Source organism: Cupressus sempervirens, chromosome 3 (assembly GCF_028749045.1).
Source record: "Cupressus sempervirens isolate cs-2001-9-10 chromosome 3, ASM2874904v1, whole genome shotgun sequence".
Taxonomy (NCBI): Eukaryota; Viridiplantae; Streptophyta; class Pinopsida; order Cupressales; family Cupressaceae; genus Cupressus; species Cupressus sempervirens.
This window is the reverse complement of record NC_143120.1, coordinates 60,347,291-60,359,780: the sequence shown is the minus strand read 5'-3', so window position 1 is coordinate 60,359,780 and position 12,490 is coordinate 60,347,291.

Sequence of the window (12,490 nt, the reverse complement as noted above, 5' to 3'; positions counted from 1 at the left end):
TTAGAGCTCTACTATCAATACATAACCTCAATTTTCCATCTTTTTAGGAGCCAAAGCTAAAGGTATGACACAAGGACTAAGACTCTTTTGGATGAGCCCTCTTTCTAACAATTCAGTGACTTGTTTTGCAATCTTTGCATGCTGCAATGGTGTTATTTTACATGGTGCCTTATTAGGTAAGGATGAACCTAGTATGAGGTCTATTTGATGGCTAATGTCCCTAATAGGAGGGAGGCTAGTGGGTAGGTCACTAGCAGTGACATCTTTGTATTTTTGCAGCAGTTTAACAACTTCATTTGGTATGGGCTCTTTTTGATCAGACCTGATGTTATCTTTGAGCTTTGAGATTAAGATAAATGGCTCTGTATTAGATTCTTTAAAGGTCTTTAACATCTCCTTTTCTCCTATGATAATCACACTAGGTTCCTTTTCAGATTTGTTATCAAGTAGGGCTTCATAGTGAAGGTCTTCCTATCTTTAGTAATGAAGTAGGTGTTCTTCCTATAATGGTGTATGACATCAATATAAAATTTTTAGGCCCTACCTAAAAGGATGTATGAGGCATCTATTTCAACCACATCACAAAGGACTTTTTCCTTAAAATCAGAGATAGAAAACTCTATCCAAGCTTATTTTATGACTAGAGTTTGTTGGCCTTGGGTTAACCATGAAACATGATAGGGGTAAAGGTGTGCCTTCTTAGGGAGATTTAACTTTTGAACCATTTCATAAGACACAAGATTTTTAGATGAGCCAAAATCTATAAGAACATTGAATACCTTTCCATGACATTTGATCTTTGTCTTGAAGAGATTCTTCCTTTGTGGAGGTTCTTGGGTTTTTAATACTTGAAGGAAGACCCACCTCATCATCAAGAATGCTCCTTCCTCTGGTTCTAATTCTCTGGCATCAACATTGTCTTCTTGCTTATCTTCTTGGACAAATGCTGCTCTCCTCTCACCTTGGTTTTTGTTGTTCCTCTTCTTAGGGCATCTTCCTGCATGGTGTCCCATTTGGTTACAATTGAAATATTTCAATGGTCCATTACCTCTTCCTACATTTGTCCTTCCTCTATTGAAAGACCTTCTTCTCCTATAGTTTCCTCTTGAATTAGAGTCACTATTTTTATTTGTCTCCTTGGTCAGAGGTCTTGTTGTTGCTACAACTACTTTTTCCCTTGTTCCAAGAGTTTCCCTTACCTCTAAAATTCTTCCTACTATCATTATTATTTCCTTTGCTAGAGTCTTTTTTTCTCTTCCATTTTTCCTCTACCTTTAGTGCCATTTGATAGAACTTATTGACTGTGGTAGGGCAATGTAGGCTTAGTTCCTCTTGAATGGGCACCTTCAAGCCATTCATGTACCTTTCCAATTTCTCCTCCTCATCTTCTACCATATTGGTCTTCATAAATAGTTTTAGAAAATCCTTAGTGTATGAGCCTAAATCCATGTGCTTTTGTTTTATACTTTGCTTCATCCTATGGAGTTAAACTACATAATCACCAGTGCATATGTTTCTTTGATCAAAGCTATCATCCTATTCCATGAATTGATCATGCTCTTCCCATTCTTCACCCTCTCTATCTAGATGAAGTTCCACCAAGTTAGGGCTGCCCCCTTCAACTTGGATCTTGCCATCTTTACCCTTTGTTTTTCAAGGATGTCCTCACATTCAAAGAATTTGGTCAAAGGCTTTGTTTAATCCAAGGCTAAATTTTGCATTCATCTTGACATTGAAAATTGGCTAATCTATCTTCTCCTCCATGGTTATCCTTCCCATAGATTTCAAGGAATCTATGAGAAGCCTTTAGTCTATAGGGATGCATTGTTCAGAGCCATCCTCCTCTTCATCACTCCCTTCTTCATCTTCATACCCATTTTGTTTGTCTTTGTTATCAAGCTTCTTCTCAAATTCGTGAAGCCTCTAAGTTAAGGCCTTATTCGAATCCTTTTGTTCTCTCACCATCTTTGCTAACTCACTGCTTGTGACCTTTGTAGGGATCTCCTCACTCTCAAGATCAGACATGGCTTTGGTACCACTTGATGCAGTAGTGGATAACAAAAGCCTTAAAAAATAAGAAATGATGAAAGTTCTCAAAATCCCTCAACACCCAAGGTGAAGGGTCGTAGTGCCAAATACCTATCATAGGTATGGAAAAGGGCTTAAAGGAAGGTTATCACTACCCCACAAGACAAGGTAACCTAATCACTAGGCTTACCAAATTTCTAAGCACCAAAAACAAAAAATGCACTAATGGATTCAATTAACAAAAAGAAGAAATCCCAAAAAGTGTATGCAAAGACCAGGGGTGGCTCAAAATCATTGTTCTAGCCTATTTAGGTCTTATTCACAATGAATCAATGATTCTTTCCATCAAGGACAACTTATAACATCAAGTTGCCTTGAAAACCAAGGATTTGGCTTGTAGCCCTTCCTAGAATGAAAATGGGACATAAGTTTGAATGTTTTCAAACAAGGTGGTAAATTGAACAAATATTTTGATAACCTTTTGGGTTTTATGAAACATGGTAGAGCACAAAATGATGGTAATGAATAGAGGTTATTGCTATTGCGACATTAGACCAGTTTGGTAAACCTAATTAGGGCTCCGTTTACAATAAAAGTGCACTTTCTACAATGGAAAAACTCAATACAAGTATTGATACATGTGTGGGCATGTAAAATAACCAATAATTCAAGGTTTCAACCTCTAGTGAATCCCAAATCAAAAACTAGGAAGGACTATCCTTAATGCTGTATGGTGTACACATTGAGATGCACAACTAGGGTATGGTGGAAAATCTAGCCCTTTGTATTTGGTAGGAAAAAAATCACAAAATATTAAATTACATTGGATTATATTGTATTCCACCAAGGGGCATCAATTTCCCATGGTGGAATGTGCCAAAACAATCCAACCCTAGGCAAATGCTGATTTCTAGGCTGAATTCTAGGTAGCGAGAGAGAAAATTCAATATCTCTTAAAATATGAATCATCAAAATATGAGACTTGTTTTTGAAGGAATAATATTTGATTCTTGAACTCTTGAAATCATTGGAACATTCCCTCTTATCTGTACAAGTCTATAAAATGGCCAAAACCATAGTTTTTATAGAGAAAATCCTAATTTTTATTGATTTGAATTGCCAAATTACATTATGTCCTCTAATATCAACCTATGAGGATTTGTAGGGAATTACCAATAGTTATATGTCTAGTTCAAACTATCTAGCTATTGGAAGAATAGTTTTAAGTATTTGACAACTTTTAGGAAAGTTGCTCAAAAGTTGTTGACAACTTTTTGAGCAACTTTTGCAAAATTTGCAAAAATGCAAAACTAGTGACCAAACTTGGTCCAAACCTAAATCAAGTCATCCAACATTGATATAGATATTTAAAACAAGTAAAAACCTAGAATCCTATTATTTTTATGCTTATTGATCATTTTTGACCTTAGTTACCCAAGGGCTCATAATTATTCCTAATCTTGGAACTAGGCCTTATAGCTGGATCAATGTGCCAAACTATCCTAAGTAGAATGTTTAGGACTCTTAGGTGCCTTATTTGATGAATATATAGTAAGTGCTCCTACACCAAGTAGGAAGCATTGTGAATAAGTTATATTTTCTCATTGTGGGTTAGGTCACCAAGAATGATTTGGTCATGTAGATAACAGTAAATATTAGCATATCGAGAGGAATCATGACGAAAAATAGTACAAATGACTTAGTTATCAAGGGAATTATAAGCATGGTAACTTAGTTATTCTACTAGGAATTCAATCTAGACTCATGTTCTTGAAACTATAGAATAGAAGCCAAAGTAGCCATGGCATTTGGCACCAAAAATATATGTAAAAAATGCGATACAGTTCTATAAACCATTATACTTGAGAGAACTGATGGAGAGGGAGTCTCAAGAGGTGGTTTATAGCTTCCTATATATGGCATATAAGAATATAAAAGAGTATGAATGGTGTCTCTCAAATGAACCTGAAAAGGAGACTCTTGCAAGGTGCACCATAGAATGAAAGATTCAAAGATAAGAGCAAGAATGCTCATATCTAAGAACTTCAAATGATATGGAATGCAAGCTAGAATGAGAGTACAAAACTAAGCTAAGATGCAATACAAGAAAAGTAAAGAAAATCTAACAAGACCAAGATAAAAATATTTCCTAATTAATCTATGTGATCTAAGCTAATTGTAATAAAGAAAATACTAATCTAAGATTTGAGTAAACTAATATACAAGTAAGAAAAGTGCAAGTGAGTACTCAAGTTTTGAAGGATGCAAGTAAACAAAATGACATAATAATAATAGTATGAACATGAGATTGATTAGAGAGTAAGGAGATACCCTCCTTTAAAGAGAAAATGATGGTTAGGGATTAAGAGGCATAATCTATAGTGGAGTATAATTCCCATGTTCACTTTGGTGCACATGATTCTCAAAAGGAAAAATCAATGGTTATGTTTAAGAGGAAAATGATGTGTGGAAGGGATTAAGAGGAAAAAGAGATTCCACTCACCTTGAAAAGTATGCATTCAATGTGTAGATAAAAGTCCTTTTCTTTTATTTTTAAATTAATAAATTCTTTTTATGTGTACAAATAGGATAAAAGGGATTTTATTTAATTAGAAGGGAGCATGTTATTTTAATTAAATAAAGCCTTATAATAAGGTGGCCAAGCCATGGGTTAAAATTGAATAAATGATTAATTGATGATTTGATCAAATATAAATGATTGATAAATATGCAAGTTTAATTAAGCATAACATATAGTCTAGCATAGAGATTTAAAATGTTGAAAAGGGGCTTCTAGTTTACTAGACCATTTTTGGATGATTATAGTAGTAATTTCTTCTCTCCAATAGATATGTGCTACATTTACTTCAAGTATGATTTCTCTAACTACTTCACTTGTTGACCCATTTTTTCTTTTTGCTACCCCATTCTATTGTAGTGTTTTAGGACCTGAAAGGTGTCTCTTGATTCTATTATCCTCATAAAAGATGTTAAATTGATTCAATGTAAATTCTTCTCCTCTATCTTATCTTAAACATTTAATTCTCAACTAGATCCATTCCCAACTTTAGCCTTGAAATTTTTTAACTTTTCAAATGCTTCAAATTTATTTCTAAGAAATGTTACCCACATCATTCTTCTAAAGTCATTAATGAAAAGAATGAAATAAATTTCACCATAAAATGCTTTAGTTCTTTTAGGACCGGACAAATCTGTATGAATTTTTTTTGGTTTCTCTTATGTAGTAAATAAATTGCTTGGAAATGAATTTTGCTTTTGTTTAGCCATCACACATTCCTTGTAAACTATGTTAAAAGGTTTCATAATCTTTGATAAGTTTCTTACTATATTACTATTATTGATATTCACAATGTTATCAAAGTTAATATGACAAAATCTCTTGTGCCAGACCAAATATCATCAATCTTAGTAACCAAATAATTTATCTTTGTAGAATTTAATTGACACACATTACCTCTGGTTCTTATGTCTTTTCCAATCAACTTACATTCTTATCTTTGATAATAGATGCATTCTCAGTGAATTGCAAAATATAACCCTTTTCTACAAGCTCTCCAACACTCAAAAGGTTATGTCTTAATTCATTAGAAAAATAAAAATCTTCAGTATTAGTTTTACCATCAAGTGTAAAAGATCCTTTTCCTTTAATAGGCCATGGGGCATTATTTCCAACTTTGACTACTCCATCATCATATATTTTGAATTCAAAAATATTTTCTCTATCACTTGTAATGTGACGTGAGCGTCCACTATCTATTATCCAATCATACTTTTTATTTTCAACATGAGATACAAGTACTTCTTTTACAAATTTTTTTTCTTGTGTAAAAAATAAATCCTATTTGATCTTTATCATAATTGTCTAAATTATTTATCTCCTTGAAATCAAATTCATCATCTTCATCGAAAAAAAGAAATCTTTTATAATCTTTGATTCCTAAGGATTTTTTTGTTTCACCTTCCTTTCTCTTTTAGGACATTGATATGAAAATTTGTAAAATTCTTTACAAAGCTGAAAAGAAAAATCTTTCTTACCTCTTGCTTCCCTCTTGGCAATCAGTGAAAGAGGTTCATCAATCTTTTTATCTTCATCACTTATGTTTGTCCATTCTCTAGAAAAATCTTTGCTACTGCTTGCACATTATGTTAGTAGTCTTCTATCATTTTGTGCACTAACTCTTAAAGTAGTCTCATTTCTAGGTGAGTTTTATTTCAATCTTGACTCATATGCATGTAATTCCTTAATCAATATTACTCTATTAAAATTTGGCATGATTGGAATAATCTCTTCAATAGCTAAGATTTTAATTTCATAAGCAAGAGCTAAAGATCTCAAAATTTTGTAACATACCACAGTTTCGACTATAGATCCTCCATAACCTTTGATGTTTGCAATTGTTTCAATTATTCTTTGTGCAAATGCTCTAATTGATTCTTATTCTTAGATTCTTGCATTCTCAAGCATAACTTTCCAATTCTGCAATCTAGAATTTGTTGTATTTTCATCCCCTTCATAAAGTGCTTCTAGCCTTGTCCAAATGTCATGAGATAGATGTAGAACTTTTACCTCAACAAATTCTGATTTTGGAAGTGCAAAGATCACTGCTTCTCTAGCATACATGTTGTACATGAATAGTTCCTTCTATTATGCAAAGTAGGAGTCTAGACATTTCTCTTCTGCCACATTCTTCTATATCTTTGTGATCATCCAATAATAAATTCCCATCTATAGTACACAAGTATTCATTTTTTCCTTCCAATTTCCATAATTATCTCCATCAAACTTCAATCTTTCCTTCCTAAATGCCATGGATCTCCTTAACCTGATAAAATTTCCTAATTAGGGACATGATGCTTTGATGCCAATTATTAGAAAGTAAAGTCCACCAATACAACTGAGAGGGGGGAGGGAGGGATGAATATGTTGTAAGATTAATGAAACTTAAAATTAACTTATTAAATCCAATTTCAATAGTCAAAAAAGTGAACAATGCCACGATATTTAATGTGCACAATAACACAATAATTTTTCAAGTAGGGAAACCTTTGTTCAAATGGAAAAACCCACTAGAGATGGCACCCATGATATGATGTACTAATATAAAAGTTCCTTTTAAGAGGATATGAACATGTTAGTCCAAAAAATTACATCCAATCAGTACATATGAGTCCCTATTATGAGACTTTGAATCCTTGTCAGAAGATTCTAACCTTGTTAGGAGCACAAGGAAGACAACTGAATCCATTTTCCAAATTGCTTCAAAATTGTTACACAACATAGATCTCTAGGATAACATATCCCAATAGTGAATTGACCAATAAAAAAACTTATTTTCCAATACATTTCCTTTGAAGTTCTCTAACCAATCTCATCATCATCTTTTGCTTTGCTTTGATTAAACTAACATCCTCAACATCAATTGCATAATCAAAAACCATACTTTCACACATACAACCAAGGAAATAACCTTTCCTTTATACATTTTCCTAATATCTAAGTGAGTCTATATGTGAGGGATTTCTTGATATAAAATGAGTAATATAGGACCTCAATATGATATTAGAATAAGGTTCCATATTCTACAATATGCTTTACAACTTCTAAAATAAATCCCATCACAAGAGTCAGTTGCTAGTGAGCATATCACATGTTACACTTTAGCGACTTCCATGTAATGATCTCCAATAGTTTTTATTAAGAAGATAGTATCATGTATATGCCTTCAACCATGATCTAAGCTCACTTACCTTATTTCTATCTCACTTATCAAACACAACTGAATTACCAGTAAACTATTTCATACACACTGACTTATAACCAATCTTCATTAAATCAACTGCAATTGATGAAATCCTCAAAATAAACTTGCACAAACATATATGTAGCATTTAAACACATCCATGAACATGAATATAAGCCTCCATAGCTTAACTTTTTTAGAATATATAGTCCACCAATATAATGGGGTGGGGGGAGGGGGGGTGGGGTGGGTGAATTAGTTATCCAACTATTATCACAATTATCAACCTTATTAAATCTTAACCACATGAGAAATATAATAGAAAACCACAACAAGATAATCATGCACAATAACACTAGATATATTAACTAGGGAAACCCTTGATCAGAGGGAAAACCCCAATGAGGATGATACCCACAAGATGATGTACTAATATAAATATTCTTTGTTAGAGGATAGACCTTGTTAGGAGTCTATAACAATATTCAATACATATCAATCCTTGTTAGGAGATTCCAACCCTATTAGGAGTTGTAGAAGGCAGATGGACCCATTACCCAAATAGCTTTAGGGGAAAGATCAATGAACCCATTGTCCAAATGATCTTGATATTATTTCCACTTATAGAATAATAGAATTGTACTATATTACTCTTTCATCTTTCTTTGTCCTATAAACCAGACCTCTGCTCCTTCTGATCTCAACACTAGATCAAAATCTTTGCATCCTATAATCCCTTGGATTGCTTACTTGCATTCACCAAGCACTCTGGCCCTTTTCACACTTTCTTGATTACTTCATATTTAATACATTAATCACACTACATTAAACCATCTTTCCTTATACCATATCTTCAAAATAATTCCTTAAGTCATCCTTGAGGCTTTTCTAATTAATTATAATAAGATAATTAATTATTTTGTAATAAAAATAGCAAGAAAAACATCTTTCCTTATACCATATCTTCAAAATAATTCCTTAAGTCATCCTTGAGGCTTTTCTAATTAATTATAATAAGATAATTAATTATTTTGTAATAAAAATAGCAAGAAAAACATCTTTCCTTATACCATATCTTCAAAATAATTCCTTAAGTCATCCTTGAGGCTTTTCTAATTAATTATAATAAGATAATTAATTATTTTGTAATAAAAATAGCACTGTTAGCTCATAGGCTATACAACTTCGCTTACATGTGACACTAGTGCTTGCACACTTGCTGATATCACCATTAGATTGTCTTCTATTAATGTCTAACTACACATCTCTAGATTATATCTCTATTAGAAGATATAATGAAATCATCAAAAACTTCTTAATAGTTACTCTATCTGTATATTGCTATCTGTGAATCACTTACAACTTTTGCATGACTTTGATGTTGAGATAATGGGTGTTGCACACATTGCATAATATTGTTATATTTTATTATTTTATTTTTATTATGTAATGTTGTACGTAGATGGATGTGCAACATGTAAAGATTCCCATGGAATATTCTTGATGAGTTGTATTGTGACATTGTGAAAATATTTCATGTAATTATTTAATATTGGGGAAAATAATTAAATGCCCAATATTAAATGTGGGGTCAGTGGGTTAGGTAGCACATGGTTTTAGCACATGGTTTATGTAATACCACTTAGTGGTTTTGTGGGACTTGCTACTATATAAGCAGCCACAAGGGTAGTTGTTGTAGAGTGACAAGGAGAAGACAAAAGGCAAGAGTCGAGCGGGACAAGGCTTGACAGGTTAGCCAAGGGAGCATTTGTGAAGGTTGGAAGCATGGCATGGGATGTGTGGATTCATGCTTGTTCACATAGTTTTCTCAATTATGGCTATGGCCATGAAGGCTTCCATGGTTGTATGGCATTGATATATTTATTGAGTGTTTGCAAATGTTGGAGGTTTGTCTTAGATCCTGTTGCTGCAGAAGCGTCTTTGACATTTGCATGGTGCACTTGTTATCTTCATGGTGTGTGAAGATGGTTAGATCTTGAGGACTCATGGAGTTCTTGCTTATTTTCATGGTGTATGGAGATGGTTCTTCCTGGTATGTGGAGATGGTTTTTCTTCATGGTGTGTGGATACTTAGAGACGGTGGTGATGCTGATTTCTCTTGGATTAGAGAAGTATTTGTTGGGACGGTTGATGGTTTTAGCAGGAAGTCTGAGGGGTAGTCACATGATATGGACTTCAGAGGAGATTGTTCTTAGATGAGTCTTGGTTGGAGACTTGGGTATCTTGATGAGCATTCTCATTCCCCACTCTTGGTCTACTCGGCGGCTTGCTATTTGAGAGGTATAACCCATTGTTTCTCTTAGTTGCATTATATTTATGCTTGTCTTTCATGGATATGGATCTTGAGCTATGGTACATGAGTTAGTTCTAGAGGTTTCATTTGAGAGATGGTTAAGCATTGGTTATCTCCATGTGCATATGTTGTTATGCAGGTTGAGTTTGGGAGATGGTTTTATATTGGGCATTTTCCTTGGATTAGGAATGGTTATTCCTTGGTTTAGGAATGGTTTTATTGAGTTTGATCTTCTTGTGAGAGGCTTACATCCATGATTAGTTATATGGTATGGTTTGGGTGTTGTTAAGGCTTCTTGTTGGGGTTTTATGGAGGAGATCATACTTGCACACTTTACATCTAGAGGTGTGTGTAGAAGGACATGATACAAGTTATGATTTGCATGGTTTCTTTGGTCTTGGTTATCTTCCTGGATGTTCAGTTTGCTTACATTGGATTTGAGATTGGTTAGAGATTGTGATCACTGGTTTGTGCTCATGTATGTCATGTGAGAGATGACATGGTTATTTCTTTATCTCTTTCCTTTGTTGGTTGTGGAGAACTTGGAGACTATTGGAGACTTGTTATGAGAATTTTTCTTGCAGGATATCAGTTTATGTATTGCGGATGTCCTTGATACTACATGGATTCACTTCTTTGAGATGTTGTGAGTGGATTGGTTATAGATTTGACATTATCTTTTGCAGTGGGAGCTTCTTGGTATATATGTGGCAGGTATTGCTGTTGAAGCTTGTGATTGCAGGTTATAGATTGGATATGTCAGTGATATGAGATTCACTTGTTATACCTTTGAGGTATGGATAGTTGGATGGGTTTGGCACTTTGCTGTGGGTGCTATTTCAGCTATGGATATTTTGACAACTACGGATACATGTGATTACCTTTGGATCAGGTTTCTGTGCTTGGAATTTCAATTGGTATCAGAGCCTGGTTTTGGCCTGGTCATGGGTTCAAATCTCCTCAGTACCTTCCTGACCCGCGTAAGCACCTGGTATGCACATTGAGGGGGAGATTGTTGGGTGATGCGATGCGCTCCCCTGCCCACAGGTGGTTAATTATGTGGTGTTCCATGTTCACTAACAGTCATGGCTTTTGGTGCAATGGTAAATGGGCCCTACATTTGACTTATGTTACATGCATTTAACCTCATCATTAAGAAACAACGTGGAACATGTCCTTACCCACTCATCACCAAGATATTAAACCTCTTTCTATATGGCCTTGATCTCTATCTGCTACTCTACCAGTCTTTACATACTTATTGCTATGTTGACATAAATGACAAACACAATGATGAATACAACATGTCAATACTACCACATGCTCACCAATTCTTAGGATACTCCCGCAAGGAATACCATCAATATTTATGCTAACAAACTCTTCATTTCCAAACTTTGTTGATCATATTTGCCTCAATAATGTATTGCAACTTTGTTTGTCATATTAGAATACATTTACATTGACATCAATGAAAAACTAAGTGATGAATGAAATATTAGAAATCTAATGGGAAAGTAAGATACTGAGAGGGTGGTGGGGGATGAATTAGGAATTCTAAAACTTTTACCACTTTAAACATAAACCATGCTTAACATCTTTACCATAAGCTTCATAAACCTTAACCTTGTATGTAATCAAACATGAAACTTCATGAAATATTAGATCTAACATCTAATTGCATGAATAAAAAATATAAAAACATAATAAACACATAAAAATATATTTGGTAACATAGAAAACCTCCAAGGTGAAAGTAAAATTGTAGTGGGGGTGGTACCCACAAAATCTTCACTACTGCAGCAATAAAATGTATTTGTTAGGGCTACAAAGTTTGATCACTTTTAATGATCTACCCCATGAGGAGTTTGCCTTGCTAAGAGCTTATAAGGATGTTAAGTGTACCTTGATTAAAGGATTTAAATTACACAATTAAGTGAGCACTCTATTAAGAGATTTGCATAGGCCTATTAGGACCACTCTTTTAAGAGATTCACCTTAATACACCTTTTTTTAATATAATAATACCTCGATCCTTCTATTTTTACTTGAATGCTAATGACATATCTTCTCTTTCCAATATGTAATCACCTATTTATGATTGATATATAATAACTATTGGAAACTTATAATTGGAACAATTATGTTTTTGTCATTGATGTTAAATCTATGGATGAGACACATTGCTACCTAATATAGATGTCATATCTATTTGATTGATGAAGAGGATTTGTGAAGTTACACATAACTATAGCACCTAGAGGAAAGGTTGAAGTTATAAAAATGAAGTTACAATGGACATTTTATTAGATAGACTTTGATAAAGAAAAGAAATTGTTTATGTCAAGAAAGCTAGGCTAAGCCAAGTAAAAGAGAAAAATACTAA